Source organism: Siphateles boraxobius, unplaced genomic scaffold (genome assembly GCF_051911475.1).
Source record: "Siphateles boraxobius isolate OS27281-9 unplaced genomic scaffold, OSU_SipBor_1 5, whole genome shotgun sequence".
Classification (NCBI taxonomy): Eukaryota; Metazoa; Chordata; class Actinopteri; order Cypriniformes; family Leuciscidae; genus Siphateles; species Siphateles boraxobius.
This window is the reverse complement of record NW_027509141.1, coordinates 8,950,568-8,967,993: the sequence shown is the minus strand read 5'-3', so window position 1 is coordinate 8,967,993 and position 17,426 is coordinate 8,950,568. Positions and strand designations below refer to the sequence as shown.

The window sequence follows — 17,426 nt, the reverse complement described above, 5'->3', positions numbered from 1 at the left end:
GAGACGCGAGCACACACACAAACTCAAACTTGCGCAAATACTCAATGAGAGTATGACGGCGCCTCATAACAATACGGTCACTTGCAACACTTGAAAAATTTCCATTTCGTCAAAGGGGAGGAACTACCTCCAATATGCAGAAACATTTGGCCACACACACACACAGCATGAACAGACTTTAGTCCCATGACACTTAAACTGGAATGTCACTGTTTCTGTCACTGCGACTTCACGAACAGGCGAACACGCACACGCAGCACACATCACTTTTGAAGTATAATTGAAAATTGAGGATGCAGTGCATGTAATGCATCGAGATATCAAATTGAACTGAATCGATGACATGATAATCGTAATCAAACCGAACCGTGAGACCAGTGTAGGTTCACACCCCTAATAGCCTACTGTGTGCTGTGTCAGCGAGTTAATAATAATTAACAAACAAATAAGTTAAGTTATAAGTTCAATAAGTTAATACAAATAAACAAATTTGTACTTATTCCCTCACCCAATGAGAATCGATAAGAGAATCGATAATGGAATCGGAATCGTTAAATTCTTATCAATTCCCATCCCTACCCCCTTCTATGAAGGTTGACATATTGTGACGTCATGTTTCTACCGTAGCCGAACGCGAACAAACTGCGCTACAGAACGCGTTTCATCACTACCTTGAAAGAGAAGCAGCAGAAAGCTAGAAGCTAGCCATTAACACCGTGAGTAGTGACTTTTCCCTTGTCAGTGGTGTAAAATATGTAGTTGGATTGTTTATGTAGTTAAAATATGTAGTTGGACTGTAACTTAATTCATCTCCCTCGCTGTGTTATGGCTTTGCTATGTGGGGATAAATGTGCTGGTTACGTTCGTGAGACAGCTGATTAGTACTCTTGTCATTGACCATAACACAGTAACGTTACAGGAATCACCAACCCGTCGATCGCGGTCGACAAGTCGATCTTGGAAGCATTTTAAGTCGATCGCGAAGAGTTTTCAAAATCAGAGAAAAAAAGCCTATTGTGTGTAGTAAATGGTGTCTAGGGGATCCGGAGGCACGCGCGCTGTTACAATCATGCCATTTTTGCCGCGCGCACCTTTGGGCTCATGCGGACGCGTCGAGTTTAAACAAGGCTTTACGCCTTAACCAGCTCAGCCACCGTAACAGCTCATATTGAGCCAGCTAAACTTTTACTACCCTGTTAGGAAAAAATATATAGTTGCATAGTTTCATGTGGTTCTTCTCCCTCACTGTATTATGGGTTTGCTATGTGGAGGGAAATGTGCTGGTTAAGTTTGTGAGACAATCAGCTGATTACTATTATTATATTATATATTAAGACCCTTGATCCTCACCTGACTATGGCTTTGTAAACTTTATCCTTTAAAATAAATAACTTTATTTTGTGTGGTTTATAATGGACTGTGGTACAGAAAAAGTGACAATGTTACACACTCTTGGCTTACTCTGGCTAGGCTATTCTCTGCTGTCTCAGACGACGATATGTTTGTCCAGTTTCAGGCACCGTAGCTTCTTCGAAAGGGAGGGGTGAGCAGTGGGCTGAGCCCTTACTGCAACTCGCAGCCGAACCGCTAGATGTCGCTAAAAATCACACACTGCACCTTTAAGGAGTTAATAGCACATTTTTAGGGGGGCTGGGTGGAAGTTTAGGGGGCTAAAGCCTTCAAAAAAAATCGGCCTAATAACGCCAAGAATACACTGTAAAGTTTCGGAAGTGGCAGCCGCATTAATACGGGACTGAACCTAAAAATTGCAATGTTTAATATTGTGATCATGATAACCATAGTGACGGACAGGACAAAAAAAATTAGGGATGCACCGATCCGATACTCAGTATCGGTATCGGCTCCGATACTGCCATTCTTGGCCGGATCGGTATCAGACGAGGCCGAACCAAATCCGATATTGTGCGTATACTATTGTGTTATTGTTAAGCCCCACAAAAGCATTATAAAGCACCATAAACTTTTCGTGCACTATATTATAAGTGTTCTGAAGCCATTCTATAGTATAATGCGAGATAGAAATGAATATTTAAGTAATTAAATTCAAGTTCACGTAGACTCTTCCACCAGCTGCGGCTGTCAGTCAATCTCCATTCAGCATTCAAACAGCGTGTTACGTTCATACAACATTCAACGAAGAAACTCTCTCCAAGATGATTCAATGTTACTATTATTATACTTGATCTGTAGATAAAGTTCTATGTTTTTGCATAAAATGACTACATTGCTGGACTTTTGCTGTACCTTAATCATGTTCCTTTCTACCGCGTGTCTGTTCGATCACAACACTGGAGAGCATTATAATTGTTCTTCACACGCACAGTAACTGAAATTTAAAACTGTTAAAAGAAAAGGCTGAATAAACTATTGCATAGATAGATACTGTATAATACACTATGCAGCGATATGTCTTTCCTTTGTGCTTTGAACTAGTGATGGGCGGATCGATGCGAAGTATCGATATATCGATACTGACGTCGAGAATCGAAAGTATTGATACTCAAATAAAAATATTGATACTACAGTTTTTTTTACCAGTGATTTTGTTTATTTGTCAAGAAATCTAATGTGTACAATATGCATTGAATTGGATGAATAACCTATGTTAGTGAATAATTGTGTAGTAGAGCCACTTCCCTGCTCATCTGAACCATAGACTGTAAAAAAAGACGGACAACGCCCCTTCTTTCTCTTCCATTGGCGAGAAGTGAAGCCGCCATTGTCCCGATATGGCGCTGACATCTTGGGACTTGAGTCTGCGCAGTTGCGATTTCGGGACCAGACATGCGCAGTAGTGAGCAGGAAGTAAAGCCGCGAAATCAACGTCCCGCTCTTGTCCCGCCCCGCCCTCACTCTCGCTGAATTAATCGTAAGCATATGCGCCTCTGCTGCAGAACAAACAATTATGTCGGTGTGAGACGCTTTGGCTTCACTTTTCAGGGCTTGTGCGGCACGCTTGAACTGAACACGCAAATGCTGCAAGTCAGAACCAATCTATCACAGAGAGCGTTTACACACTGCCAACAATGCATTCAAACCACTAATCTATATATTGTCATTAGATAGATCAGTGATTCAAACAATGCTTAACAGAAGACAGAAAAATATATGTTTGAGCTATTTCACAATAAACAAATTGTATCATTGTGCAAATTTGTGCTATTAAATGGTTTTAAATGTAATGTTAAAAGTTCATACTGATGTTCTATTCTGTAACTAATTTTAATATAAATCATACACTGTCAGAATAAAAAGGTTACATTTTATTGGTGCAACAGCCTGTCACTGGCAGTCCCTTATGAAAATGAACATTACAGTGACCATAGTTCAAATAGGCCTATAATATTTTGCAGATTTCCATGGTTACCACTACAAGTAAACATTTTAACCATGTGTAAATAAAAATAGAATCTAATAAATTCTAATTAAGGCATATTGAATGTTAAAATGCCTTTCAAATATAATGTTTAGTGGGTATCATTACCCATTTTAATCTTAGTAATTCAATAATTTAAGAAATTTTCCAATTTTAAAGTTCAGTTAAGAGGTATCGTATTGGTATCGGTATTGACGATACTGGCCTTGAAAGTATCGGTATCATATCGAAAACAAAATAAGTGGTATCGCCCATCCCTACTTTGAACTTTTCAATGCGGACTCGAAGAGCTGCGCGCTGTGACTCAGTGTTGCTTCAAGCGCATCATTCTGCGCATAAGCGCTTTGTGCCACACTGTTTTGGAGTCTTTCATAATCATATCATAATACTTTTGTGAAATGAAAGATTATTAATAGCCTATCTATCATATGTTCCTGCCTCATTGAACAGCTATGCTATACATTTTAAAAAAAATCTTCATTTTAAAGCAGACTATATATATATATATTAAAAAAAATTATCTCTTTGATTTTTGTTCTCTTTGTTTTTCATGAATGTGTTTTACAACAATACAAACAGCAATGTGTAACGTTTTACCAGATTTAGTGCTACACTTATTGTCTCCTATTTGTTCCCCACTAAATAATGTTTTTATCACTAAATGTTCAGATTTTATACAATTATTGTGCACTCGTGATTTATCTAGACTAAATATACCTGCTGAATTACCCACTAATCTAGTTTATAGAATTTTTGTCAGATTATGATCATATATTTTTTTGATTTGTTGTTTTTCTTTATAATGAAGTTGTCTGTATTAAGTATTGTGTTTAACACACAAAAGAGTGATTATCAGTTCAACACAGAGTTATAGAATTCTACTTGATTTAAAAAAAAAACTGCTGTTATCGGATCGGTATTGGTCGATACTCAGAATTTTTGGTATTGGATCAATAAAATATAAATTAATAAAAAAATAATTAAAATAAAAAAGTGTTACAATATTCTTGGCTATGGTACCGAAGTTGGTGCAGAGAACCATGAATTAGTACTTCAGAGTCAGACTACTGAAATTTTGGTATTGTGTGACAAAACTAGCTACCACATTGGAATGAATGTGTTCCATACATTTTATAGTTAGTGGACGGATAAAATAGGTTTATGGAAAAGTATGAAAAAGAATATTACGAATATGGCTAGGCTTTTAGGAACAATAATGTTATATTACAATTTATGTCAATTTGAGTATGTAGGAGCTCCAAGTGTAAAAACATATAAAAAGTATAACATTTAATTAGAAGAGATGGTACAGACACACATTTCTCCAAAGGATTTTTTTGTTATAATGCACTATTGTATAAATAAATTTATAAAGGTCATTTATTTAAAACAATTAAATTTTTATATTTTATAATATATATATATTAAAGTAAAAAATGCTATCTGTAAGATCATTCTTTTTTTTTTACATTATTAGATTAAAATAAAAAACAAATCTATCATTAAAGTGCATCTCATTATATTACTATCATTCTTTTGCAAGCTGTGACTGAAATCACCGTACAATAACATTGCTCGGGTCTATAGCTGCATTTTGGTAAATTGTCATCTTTGCATTCTAGAATCTTCATGTGAATGTGGTTGTTGTTCTTTAACTCTTTATGACCCCCCCTCCCCCCCAAATCAATAACAGAGCTCAGAGAGAAAGACAGCTTTGTAGACAATACTGCCAAATTTCAACTTTTACTAGCAAACATGCATTTGCATGTTCATGATTTAGTATTCAGGAGGAAGTGGGGGTAGGTTAGAACTGCCAATTTTCCATCAGTATTAGCCTGTAAAGTTTCTGCCTGCAAAGACCTGATGGAAATAAACTGGCAGAGCGAGTCAGTTGGTTGTTTCACGTAAGTACTATGTGAGGAGAGGGTATGTGTTTTGCTTTGTATTATAACCTAAAAAATCTAGTCTTTTCAGTTAATGACAAAAGAGTCAGAATTATTAATGCTGTAATTCAGCAAATCAAGTCTGTTGATTTTGTTTGCGTGCAACTATGATGGCTAACTTAATACAGTAGAATTGTTTGTTAACCAAATTTGACAATGGCCAAAAATGATGCGGGCCACAGGTTCGAAGGATGCAGTTTCTGTTACAGATACAGACCGTCTCTCCAAACATTGCTCCCGAGTTTCTCTGCAGAAAGAAAACCGAAGATCAGCTGGCTGGGATTCCCTTATGGCACACTCCCAAACAGTGAAATCATCACTTTTTTGGCAGGTGCTTGAGGTGAACAGCAGTGCACCACAGAAACGTTGTAATATGTGGCTTTTGGCAAAGGCACAGTTGAACCCGAGCCAAGCCACTCAACTGAGTCCACACAACCTCCTCCCAACACTCAGAATGGTATTCAAAAGCAATGAACTCTTGTCTTTTCATAGGCAGTTAATAGGCACATCTAATAGATTTAAAGGGATAGTTCACCCAAAAATGAAAATTCTGTCAGTAATTACTCACCCTCATGTTGTTCCAACCCCGTAAGACCTTCGTTCATCTTCGGAACACGAATTAAGATATTTTTGATGAAATCTGAGAGCTGGATCACTCCTCCATAGGCTTCTAAGGGATTGAACTTGCAGGCCCCGAAAAGTTATTAAAGACATCGTTAAAATAGTCCAAGTGACTACAGTGGCTCAATCTTCAGTTTATCAAATGACGAGAATACTTTTTGTGCGCAAAAAAACTAAAATAACGACTTTATTTCAACCATTCATTTCCTTCTCTGTGGGCCTCGAGTCAGTTCACTAGTGTAAAAGCGTAAGCTTCTGTTGTTGTACGTCACACGCATCACACACATGACCAGCGTCGGCCAATAGTGAGCCTACGTGTGACGTAGCTCTACGCTATTACACTAAGTTAACTGACTAGAGGCCCACAGAGAAGGAAATGAATATTTGAAATAAAGTCATTATTTTTGTTTTATTGCGCACAAAAGTATTCTTGTCGCTTGATAAACTGAAGATTGAGCCACTGTAGTCACTTGGACTATTTTAACGATGTCTTTAATAACTTTGAGGCCGGCAAGTTTCAATACTTTTGAAGCCTATGGACTAGTATGGAGGAGTGATCCAACTCTCAGATTCAATCAAAAATATCTTAATTCGTGTTCCGAAGATGAACGAAGGTCTTACGGGGTTGGAACAACATGAGGGCGAGTAAATACTGACAGAATTTTCATTTTCGGGTGAACTATCCCTTTAAGGCAGTGTGTGTCTATGAATGCAGCACACAAAGTTCCAAAAAGGAGGATTTGTAGCACACAAAGCATGTGACGCATATAACGCCAACTTGTTTTCTTACCTCATTGTTTGTTTGTATAGCATTTTTGTTTCGATGCTGCTTTCTGTTTCACTTGTGTAAAGTGTTGCCCAACAGCCCTGTGCTAAAATGGCCACACCGAGACACACATATGGATTAATCTAAAAACAGAGCTGTTCCTTCCTTGAGCTCCGACACTAGACATCTGATCCCTCTCAACACTACCTAGTAACACGCTAAGCTGAAACCAGTTTGGTCAGCTCACAGCAGAGTTTGCCAACCTAAAAACCTGCATATAAGATGATGGCTGATACGGTTGCTTCATTGTGATCACAAGTGTGACAGGATGCAGGGCCTCATTCCTGTGTGTACCTCATCTTATCAGTTCAAACCCCACACCCAATCATTTCACATACAAACAACCAAAGGACTTACTAAACCGGATTGACAAAACATCACATATGTAGGTAACCAACACCCCGGGATACATAGAATATATGCAGTGCACAAAATAGTGACTGATAAGATTTAGTATTTGTTGTATTTGCATATAAACGTAACACTGAAGAAAGGTCTGATAAGGAATTATAAAAAAAATTTGAAATGCATCATGAAATTTTCAACATTTCGTGCGAAACGGAGCCAAACGACTAACAAGTTCCTCTCCTGGTGCAGTCCCTTCTGTTTGTTTTACTGTCATCTTTATAAAATATACCCTTATGTGTGTCATGCAAATATGCAGACAAATAGACTCTTTACGCTATTGCAACTGTCTCTAATGTAGCCACAGGATGGGTTACGTTTGCTAATGTAGAATCACGTCGTCTGGCTGGCACAGCAAAAACTGAACCACATTATTAGAAATGCACGAGACATTCATCTTCATTGTGAACATCACTTCCTGTGAACAAGTTTGAGACAATACCATCTCTATAGCCTCAGCGAGTATATATCACTGAACACGTCATTAAAACTAATCCTCTTTCTCAAACCAATACATGAGATTTTTAATAGTGCCTAAAAGCACCCGCAAGCATACAAACAGTATTAGTTATTCCAAAGGAACAGGAATAATATATTATAACATGTATAACAGTGTAAGAGATAAAAATAACCCCTTTTCATAATGAAAGGTTTTCCAATTTGTCCAAAGATTGAAATGCAATGCCACAAACGACATACAAACAACTGACTGTAACATGCACTTTCACTTCTGTTGCACTTTTGAGTGCCCAAATATTGGCAAAAATCCAACACACACTTCTCATTTATCAGTCCAGAATCAAATTCTGTGGTTTCATTGGAGTCAACTAGTGTACTGATGTACAAGGAACTCTTGTCTTGTCCAAGATTAATTATAGAAATTGATAAATGTAAACATTGTGCATTGATGAGTTCATTTTTACAAATGACTATTGACTTCGATAAAATATATTCCCTCTAATCACCTATATCAAGATTAGTATAAGTGGATAAAACAAATATCTTTTTCAGCTGAAAAAATATTCTAACTGTGCACTAGTGCGTGTAGAGTTTAACTACCACATGTAGTCTACACACGCAAATGGGCTTTTCTGTTTGTGGAACAGAAATCTAGTTAAGGCTGAAGAAATCTGCTCTGTGCAGATTTAAAGAGCTTATTAGAAATGGACAGAAAGAAATCAAATCAGTCTTAAGCCACATTTCCAACAAGACTATTAAAAAAGGTTTGGTTTACTCTCGGGAGTAATATATCTTTGGGGATCTAGAGCTTTGAGAGGCATTTATGCAATAAACAAACAAACAAAACAAAAAAAACATGAGAGACCTAAATCCATAATTGCATACTGAGATAATGCACAATTCAGATACAAGTCATATCTCACCCATATTATAAAAAGTGAACATATATAGCCTAAGTAGGTTATATATGATCCAATATACATTATATTTCATAAATCAGTAAGAGATGAACAATAACGGGTTCAATATTCTTTATATATTACAGACACATTTTCTGATGTAAATTATTTACTATCAGTTCTATTGATAAATGACTCAAGTTGATGGGTTTCTAAAAACAGCAGCCAACTATTGCACTACAGTGTGCTCTAGCATTTCCTTTTGTCATTCATTGTTATTGCATTATTATTCAACCTTAAAGACATAATTTTGAAGTGAGCAAAGGGTCACATTTTATATTTAACATTTAGACATAACCTTAAAAAACACTTTTAGAATGTAAATCAACTTTAGAATGGGATAGAAGGGGATTAATATTAATCATTGTTATTACTTATAACAAATAATTCACAACAAATCTTACGGTTTCTAATTACTAGTCTAATGATTTTATGTATTATTGTGTGTCAACATTAAAGCAGAAATAAAAACAAAGAATAATAGATTCAATTATCAGGCACTTAAGAATTAACAATATACAATTAATGTTTGTCTTGTATAATATTGTTCAGAGCATATGAACCAATTCTGTTTATACAACTATTTGTTTTGCCTTTAAAGACACATTTTAATTAAAAAGAATCAATATACTATTTCCACATCCAAAAGATGAGATAATCGACTCAGATAAAAAAAAATATTTTAAACCATTAATTTCCTAATCAAAACTGCATCCAAGAAGTTATAAATAGTAAGAAATAGTAAATAAATACATACAAATGCGGATATTTACACTCATTTGCATGTATAAATCTCGTGTCTTGTCTGGTGGCAGTTACTGTAGTCAGTTACGGTGTTTGTTTCGTGTGTTTATTCTGATGGCAGTTACATACACTATAACCAACTCTAGCCTACTCTCATTACTACCAAACAAACACATCATCAGATGAGCTTTAAACAACAAAAGACAGAAAATAAAACTCATTCAACGTTCTTAAGTGTGATTACATGCCAGAGAGGAACTGTATTTCCCATATAGCCAACACAGACAGGAAAATGTGGATGTGTGATGAGAGGAAAAAAGACACTTCACTTACCAGTTAAACTTCCGTTTAGTTTTTTTCTTGGGAAGCGGAAGGAACAATCCTGATTTGCCCGTAAAAACGACACGCTCGCGACGCTCTCTTAGTCAATATTTAATCACAGTCACGAACACACGAGAGCGCATAGAAACAATATGGACTGTGCCCTTTTTAAATCATCTCTCTCTTCCTCGTTTGATTTCGATATAGAGGTTAATTTGGCAGTAACACAATATGTGCGTCTAATCTGAGGCGGTGCCCCGCGGTCGGAGAGTCAAACCATTGGTTGACAAACAGCAATCAGATGCAAATTCCAAACCTCTGAATCAATGGGGCTGCCTTCCCCCACTCTATAGGAAACATCTACAAATACTCAACACTAAATGACCTTTGCGCCAAAGATTTGTGTTTGGGCCTGGTGATATATTTGTGTTGATGTCCGAAACCCACATAGAAAAGCAGACCCTTTAAACCCCCGTCCGTCGTCCTCTGTGTGAGGTGTGTATGTATATACACATATATGTACGCTATATGGTGATATCTAAACATTTGGCGACGTTCCCTGCCAGGGGCCCTTCCCTTTTATCGCAGGCACCAATAATGTATAGCTATCTGCTGCTGGAGTTCTCATGCAAACATATAGCCAACTCTGTATCCGCGATAATCCTTGATAAACAACACGGTTGCCAAGACCAAAATACTATTATGATCGAATGGAAAGCATAATGAACATTTACGCATTAGTATTCATAAACACTCCATCTTTCTTATGTGTAATAATCAGCTTAAAAATGCACCAAAGACATAAGTCAGATAAAATACACATGTATATTTAATTTAGGGTAGGCCTATTATCTGAAATGATCTGATCAACTGATAGAAATGTCATGTGTTTCAAGTAGGCTACATGCCATTTCTGAGAACTGATATGCACGCAAACTCAGATTAAAGTGCAGGAACTTTTGCACAGTATATTGTCTCCACCTACTTGCCAGAACGAGTATTGCATTTTCTGGACATTGGAGTCTATTCAATAAAGTGGCCTCCAAAAATATTCGGACACTTAACCAACCCAGACATATTTTGTAACTTGCTTTACAAGATATCAAACCATCGCATGCAGGCACATTTTTTTAATAAAATAAAAACATTTCACAAAAATGAAAAAACAATAGTTATACTGTTCATAATGAATACAGCATATGTTACTATATGCTGTGTGTGTGTGTGTGTGTGTGTGTGTGTGTGTGTGTGTGTGTGTGTGTGTGTGTGTGTGAGCCCAGTTCATCAAAACTCATTGCAAAAATGGAAATGGTTCAAGTCAAGTCACCTTCATTTATATAGCGCTTTTAACAATATATTCAATGCAGCTTTACAGTGATAAAAGGAAATGAAAGTAACAGAGATTGTTTTGGCTTTACAGCAGCTCTAGAATAAAGTTATTGTCTAGCTTAAGTTAGTTTTGATTGATTCACTTCCGTCGCAACGTTCATTAGTTTTTAACTGTCGCTAACACGACACGTTCTAACAGAAAAGCCTTAATGCGATCTGGCCGCTCATTTGCACAAAACAGTGCCTGGTGGCTCGAGAACTCAAATCATGAATAGGTTCCAAGGTACAAGCCTTGAAAAAATTATAATACAGAAGTTTTTAACGCTTCCACGTAGGCATGTGAACCGGAATTATCCCGACAACGTTTTATCTGTACAGAGGTAAAGGGAAGGGAAGGAGGCCTTCGCAGGGGAGAGAATAGTGGACACTTCAGGACTGCGTTGTCGTCGTTTCCAGGTACAGGTCTTTCATCAGATCCGGATACGGCCTGGATCCGGCGGACTGCGGTAAACCTCGGGATAAACAGAGAGACTAATATTAGCGTAGACGCCATCCTTCTTCTGATGTAAAAGAACATCAGGATTTATGGGAAGTGTTCCCGGTTCCGGCTAACCTAATCTATGCAGCCTAACATTGAATTATAGAAGTCTATAATGTGTTATATGTATGCCAGGCCAAAGAGATGTGTGTGGCGAGCAGGACGCGGCCGAGGGACCTGAGAGAACGGCGCGAGGCCGGTGGCTTGAGTAATAATGAACGTCACCTGTGAGAAGCACCGGTCTCGCATCTCTCACGGAGGAGCAGAAGGATAAAAGGAGGAGCGACGACCCTGAAGATTGAGAGAGAAACAGGCCTGATTTTATGTTGTGTTTTGTTTCCCTTTTGTGTAGCCAGCAGTCATCCGTGAGGGGCTGCGGGCGGATCCTTTTGTTTTTGTTTTATTTTATTTTTTAAATTGTTTTAATGTTTGCCAGTTCCCGCCTCCTTCTTCCCATAACAACTGAACCTTGCTACAATGTGTTTTTAGTCTAGATTTGAACTGTTGAACTGGAACACTGTTCCAAAGTTTTGGTGCTAAATAGGAAAAAGATCTACCGCCAGCAGTCGATTTGGATATTCTAGGTATTATCAACTGGCCGGAATTTTGAGGTTGCAATAGACGTGAAGGACTCTAATGCGTTAAGAGCTCGCTCAAGTCCTGGGTAGCTAAACCATTAGTGCTTTGTAAGTAATCAGCAATATTGTAAAATGTATACGATGTTTACTAGGGAGCCAATGCAGGTTTTGACAGAACCGGGCTAATATGGTAATTCTTCCTGGTTCTGGTAAGAACTCTAGCGGCTGCGTTTTGGAAGCGTGCAGGGAAACCGACCCACAATAGCATTACAATAATCTAGCCTATAGTCAACAACGCATGGACTAACTGTTCCGCATTTGTCATTGAGAGCATATGATGTAATTGATATATATTTTTAAGATGGAAAAATGTGGTTTTACAGATACTAGACACGTGACTTTCAAATGAAAGATTGGTATCAAAGAGCACACCCAGGTTCCTAACCGACGACGAGGACTTGACAGAGCAGCCATCAAGTGTTAGACAGTATTCTTGGTTAGTATGTGAGGAAGTTTTTTCTCCAATAATTAGAATCTCTGTTTTTTCAGGATTAATAGGCAGGAAATGGCTAGTCATCCAGTTTTTTATATCAGCTGCATTCCGTTAATTTTGTGAATTCGTAGGTTTCGTCAGGGCGTGAAGAAATATAGAGCTGAGTATCATCAGCATAACAGAGAAAACTAATGCCATGCTTCCTAATGATAGGTGAAAATCTTTTCTTCAGAGAAAAGCTTTAGATCCTCTTGTCAGATGCCACATAGTTTGATATTTCTAATGTAATTAACCTCTGTATTAACCATTACAATAACTAGATCCTGACATAAAGTGATATTGAATCAAATATGGACAGAGAAAGTTCATATACTGACATTGATAATAAAACCATGTAGGCTACACTTAATGTGCAATAAATTGTTGAAACTGCAGATTTCAAAATAAAGATTAGACCTCAAAAGTTTTAGAATAGCCTTATTTATAATACTATCTCAAAACATATAATGTTTATGCTTTAAAAGGCACAAATTAGGCTACATCATTTTGTTGAAAAAAAGTGTATAATGGCCTGGATATAAACTCACACAACCATATTCAGACAACCATTACCATGACATACAAATTATTTTGAGTATGAGTGGGACAAATAAAGAGTCGCTATAGGAGACATAAACATCTCAGTATTGGTTTGAATGTTTGGATGATGGGCAACAGCTCGTGATCTAAACAAAAGACTGGAAAGTTTTCCAGAAAGCCAAGCTGAAAATGTTGCCCATAAAGGCACAAACTATAGTGGTTGATGCAAGAGTTGGTGTGTAAGAAATGTAGTGGGCCCTGATCTTTAGTTTGTATGTGGTCTAGTTTAGCTGGAAGCCAATTGCCCCTCAAGCCAATATAACATCACTGTTTGGACGATTGCTGAAAATGGAAGTAATATATTAAAAATGTATTCCACAAAAAAGGTTAATATTTTTTACTCCTACCACTGTAAAATCACACCTTACAAACAAAAGTCTAAAATACAACATTAGCTGTAAAAGACATGAAAAATGTAATTATTGCTTTGTATTTAAAAAAGTATTCTTTCAGTATTTTACACATAAAAGAAACAGTTTATTTGGGCTTTAGGCACTCACTGTCTTTTCTGTGTGATCACAGATCACCAAGAAGCTATCAGGCCTTGCCAAGGGGGCCGCCTTGTGGGACCAAATCCTCATCAGTGTCCTGACTGCTCAGGAGGGGCCTGCTCTTGACACCATGGCTGCTGATCTCATCCGCAGGTACAGCAATGCTGGTGTGGCTCCTCCTCGGCTTCTCTATGTTGACTGTGAATGTTGTCGACAAAACTGAAACAAAGATTTGGTGGGTGGCCAGACCTGGTTGTAAAGCTTGATATATACCACTACATGCGGCGACTGGCACCTGGGTGTGCAAAGGATGCCCATCCTCTGTACCCCATCTTCATGTCCAGACTTTCAAGCTGCATTTTTGAGTGGGACAGTGGAGATGTTGCCTTGCTGTGTCAAGCTAAGAGGGAACAGCTGAAATAAGATGTTCCTGGGATCACTGAAAAACTAGTGGACCAGCAGATAACCAAGGAGGAACTGGCGTTGCACTGCAGGAGGCAGACAAGAGGGGCCGCAGACGATCATAATGATTGAACAGCTTTTTGTTCCTTCCACAGATGCAATCCTTCCACTTGCATCTGAACATGTTCATTACTGGTCAGTATGGATCACTTTTTATTCATCAGCAAGATTAAATATTTGTTAAACATTTTATTAGTAGTAGTATTGTTATCATTATAATTATTGTTATTATTATCCTGGAAACGCTGACAGTTAATGTCTTTCAAAGAACCAAACACAACAAGTTAACCTAACAATATTGTTCATATTTGTATTGTAAGTATTTAGTCAAAGGTACAGAACCAGATATGAAGAATGAAGACCCAGAGTCAGAATTATAATAAATTAAAGAAAAGATTAACTGAAGATAGTTTGCAGTTTCATCAGCAGAAGTCAGCTTCAATACTCACACAGGAGTTCGTAGGCCACCCCACTTACAGTTACAAAGATCTGTTATGAATTACAGAGATGAAACCAAGCGCAGACAGGATGCTTAACACACACTTTATTGTAGGACAAAACAAAACCCACGAGGGAGCAAAACATAGACAGGACTAGGAGACACTAAACGTAGACTAAGACTTGACAGATTGCTTGACGATAAACAAACAGTAGATTCGGGATCAGAACCTTCTCTTAGACAATATACTTGACAGGATACTCACAAGGAATGTCTCATACAATGTATGACAACATCAAATAAGGAACCAGCACAGGACAGCAAACACAAGGGGATTATATAGGGAACACTAATGACGAGGACAGGTGAAACTTACTAGACAATAATGACAAGAGAGGATAACAAGGGGGCGGGGTTACGAAACGAGACAACACAAGCACATGGCCCAAACAAAAGGCCATGTGCTTGTACATAAAACATGGGTCTGTCATGATCCAGCCTCAAGACTAGGGAGAAATCAAGGACAAGAAGGCCGGATCATGACAAGATCACAGCAGTTATATCATTTCCAAGGTCTAAGCTACGTCAATGCTTACAGGTTGAATGTTTCTGATTGGCTAAGGAATAGATAAACATAGTAATTTTCCACACATATACAGATAGACTGAAGCATATCTCCATCGATTATACAGCTGACACTCAGACTTGAAGTTAGGCACGTCGTGACCTTCCAGGTCTCAGATTTGGGTTTGCTGGACGCCAGCCTGTCCCGAACAACAACTCAGTCAATCTTCAATAATGCCAGTGGTTCTTATTCTGTAACCAAGAAGACTAACACACACACACGACACACAGCTTTTCCAACGTTAGATTTGCCCAGGCTCTAACTATAAACCGGAGAGTATTCTCAAAACATCAAGATAATGCGTTCTTTCTCTCAAGGAGAACTATACTTTAGTCTAAATGGAAAATATAGGGTTTAACTGAGAAATGGTCTCTTAAACTATAGATCCCTATATGTTTTAACACGTTGAAGACCTTTCTCAAACACAAAACAAGTCCCTATTTTATTTCTGGAATCCGGGCTGAATAAGCAAGCACTGTTACTGCATTCAGATTCAGATGGAATCAAGACCATGAAGCTTCATCCCTGGCAGTCAGGCCTCCATCACTGCTCAGCTACTCAGGTGACCTTGTTCACTGTGTCAACAACTACAGTTTCAAGGTGCTTGGAAGGAAACTTGTCCCCTCTTTTTAGCCACCACAAGGCTATTTTCTATATCCATAAAATAGAATAACCAGTTTCTGAAAAGTAAATTTTCCTCTATTCTTTTTTCTTGTCTGTCCCAGGGGAGCTAATAGGTATAGATTACCTATACCGCCAGACAGGGAGGGCCTTGCAGGATGTCCAACCTGACAAGACTGAGCAGATGCTGGAGGATGTATAGGCACAGAGGAAGAGTTGGTAGATGAGGGCTTTGAAGATGCTGGTTTGGACCCAACCGTTGGGCTACTGGACCCATCCTCTGGTCCATCACCTGCAACAACAAGCTCAGCCGTCCAGCGTTCCAGCTCCCACCTCTCTCCGGGCCACTGCTGGTCCTGCTGGACCTTCAGGGCCTGCATCTGATATCACTACAGCTGCACTTGAGCAACAACTGGTAATTATGCTTTTATGCTGGTAATGTCACTTTTTTTTATCATATTGTCAGTGGACTTCCCAGTTGCTCCAGATAATTTAGACTTTTATTGTATTGCAATATTTATTATTATTTTTATGTAATAATAATAATCATTATTGTATAATAATAATTAGAAAATGTATTTGTCACGGTGTTGGTTTGTGTTCCCTGGGTTTTCAGAGGTTTCTTCCCCTGATCGTCACCTCCTAATATGAACCGCAATTCCCATAACCCTTTGCCTGGACTCGTCACTGATCATTGCACGCAGCTGTTCCCCCTCACATTGTTTGCACCTGTCTATTTATACCCTGTCTGTCTCTGTGTTATGCTTTCTGTACACCTAAAGATTTAGAAAAGACTTTATAAGATTATCAGCTCACATCTAAAGACTTGGGTTCACAGTTTTTAGTCTCAGACTAAAGACTTGTGATAATATCAAACATGTTTGATATGAAAGACTAGAGAAAGACTGGCATAAATCGGGTCGCCGACTGGAGATTATCACCTCACATTTAACGATCGAGACGACGGGAGCGCGCCGAGACTCCAGTAAGATTCCTAAAGACTGCCGGTCTTTAGTCTGGGACTGTGAAAATCCTTTGGTGTACGCCCGGCATTAGTTGTGGAGTCCTTAACTAATGTCAGTTGCACTTCGTGGGTTCGTCAGTCTTGTTTGTTCTCTCATCTAGTTTCTGTTCGGAGTCTCCTTGCTTCCAGGCATTATGAATTTCAGGTCACCTGCCTGCAACCTGTGGTTTTTTGAGTGTTGTTCCCAGTTTGTCTCTGAATAAACTGTCTTTTACTTGCACTTGGATCTTGGGACTCATCATTGTGACAGTATTTGTGTATCACTTTAAAAAAAAAACATTTTCAAATCACAAAAAATACACAATGCAATCAAGAAATAGACCGATGTAGGACAATGAATAGATAAATGAATAAAGGCATAAATCTCTAATTAAAATCCATTTTATAATGTGTTTTTAAAAGAGTATTCCATTTTCCAGATTGTGCATGCTTGTACCGGCTCTGCTGCTGCTAGTCCATCCTCTTCACTGCCATCACCCGTCACCACTGCAGCTCCACAACAACTGGCAAGT

At 38.1% G+C, this 17,426-nt stretch overlaps 1 protein-coding gene across 1 annotated transcript in view; it reads right to left on the bottom strand.

Moving 5' to 3' along the window:
* The window catches only part of arid3a (AT-rich interactive domain 3A), a 41,527-nt gene extending 31,488 nt beyond the window's left edge, over nucleotides 1–10,039 (bottom strand). The window contains exon 1 of the mRNA XM_077202686.1: nucleotides 9,688–10,039. The gene's annotated coding sequence lies outside the window, so the exon portion shown is untranslated. The remainder of the gene's footprint in view (nucleotides 1–9,687) is intronic.
* Between the last annotated feature and the right edge of the window lie 7,387 nt (nucleotides 10,040–17,426).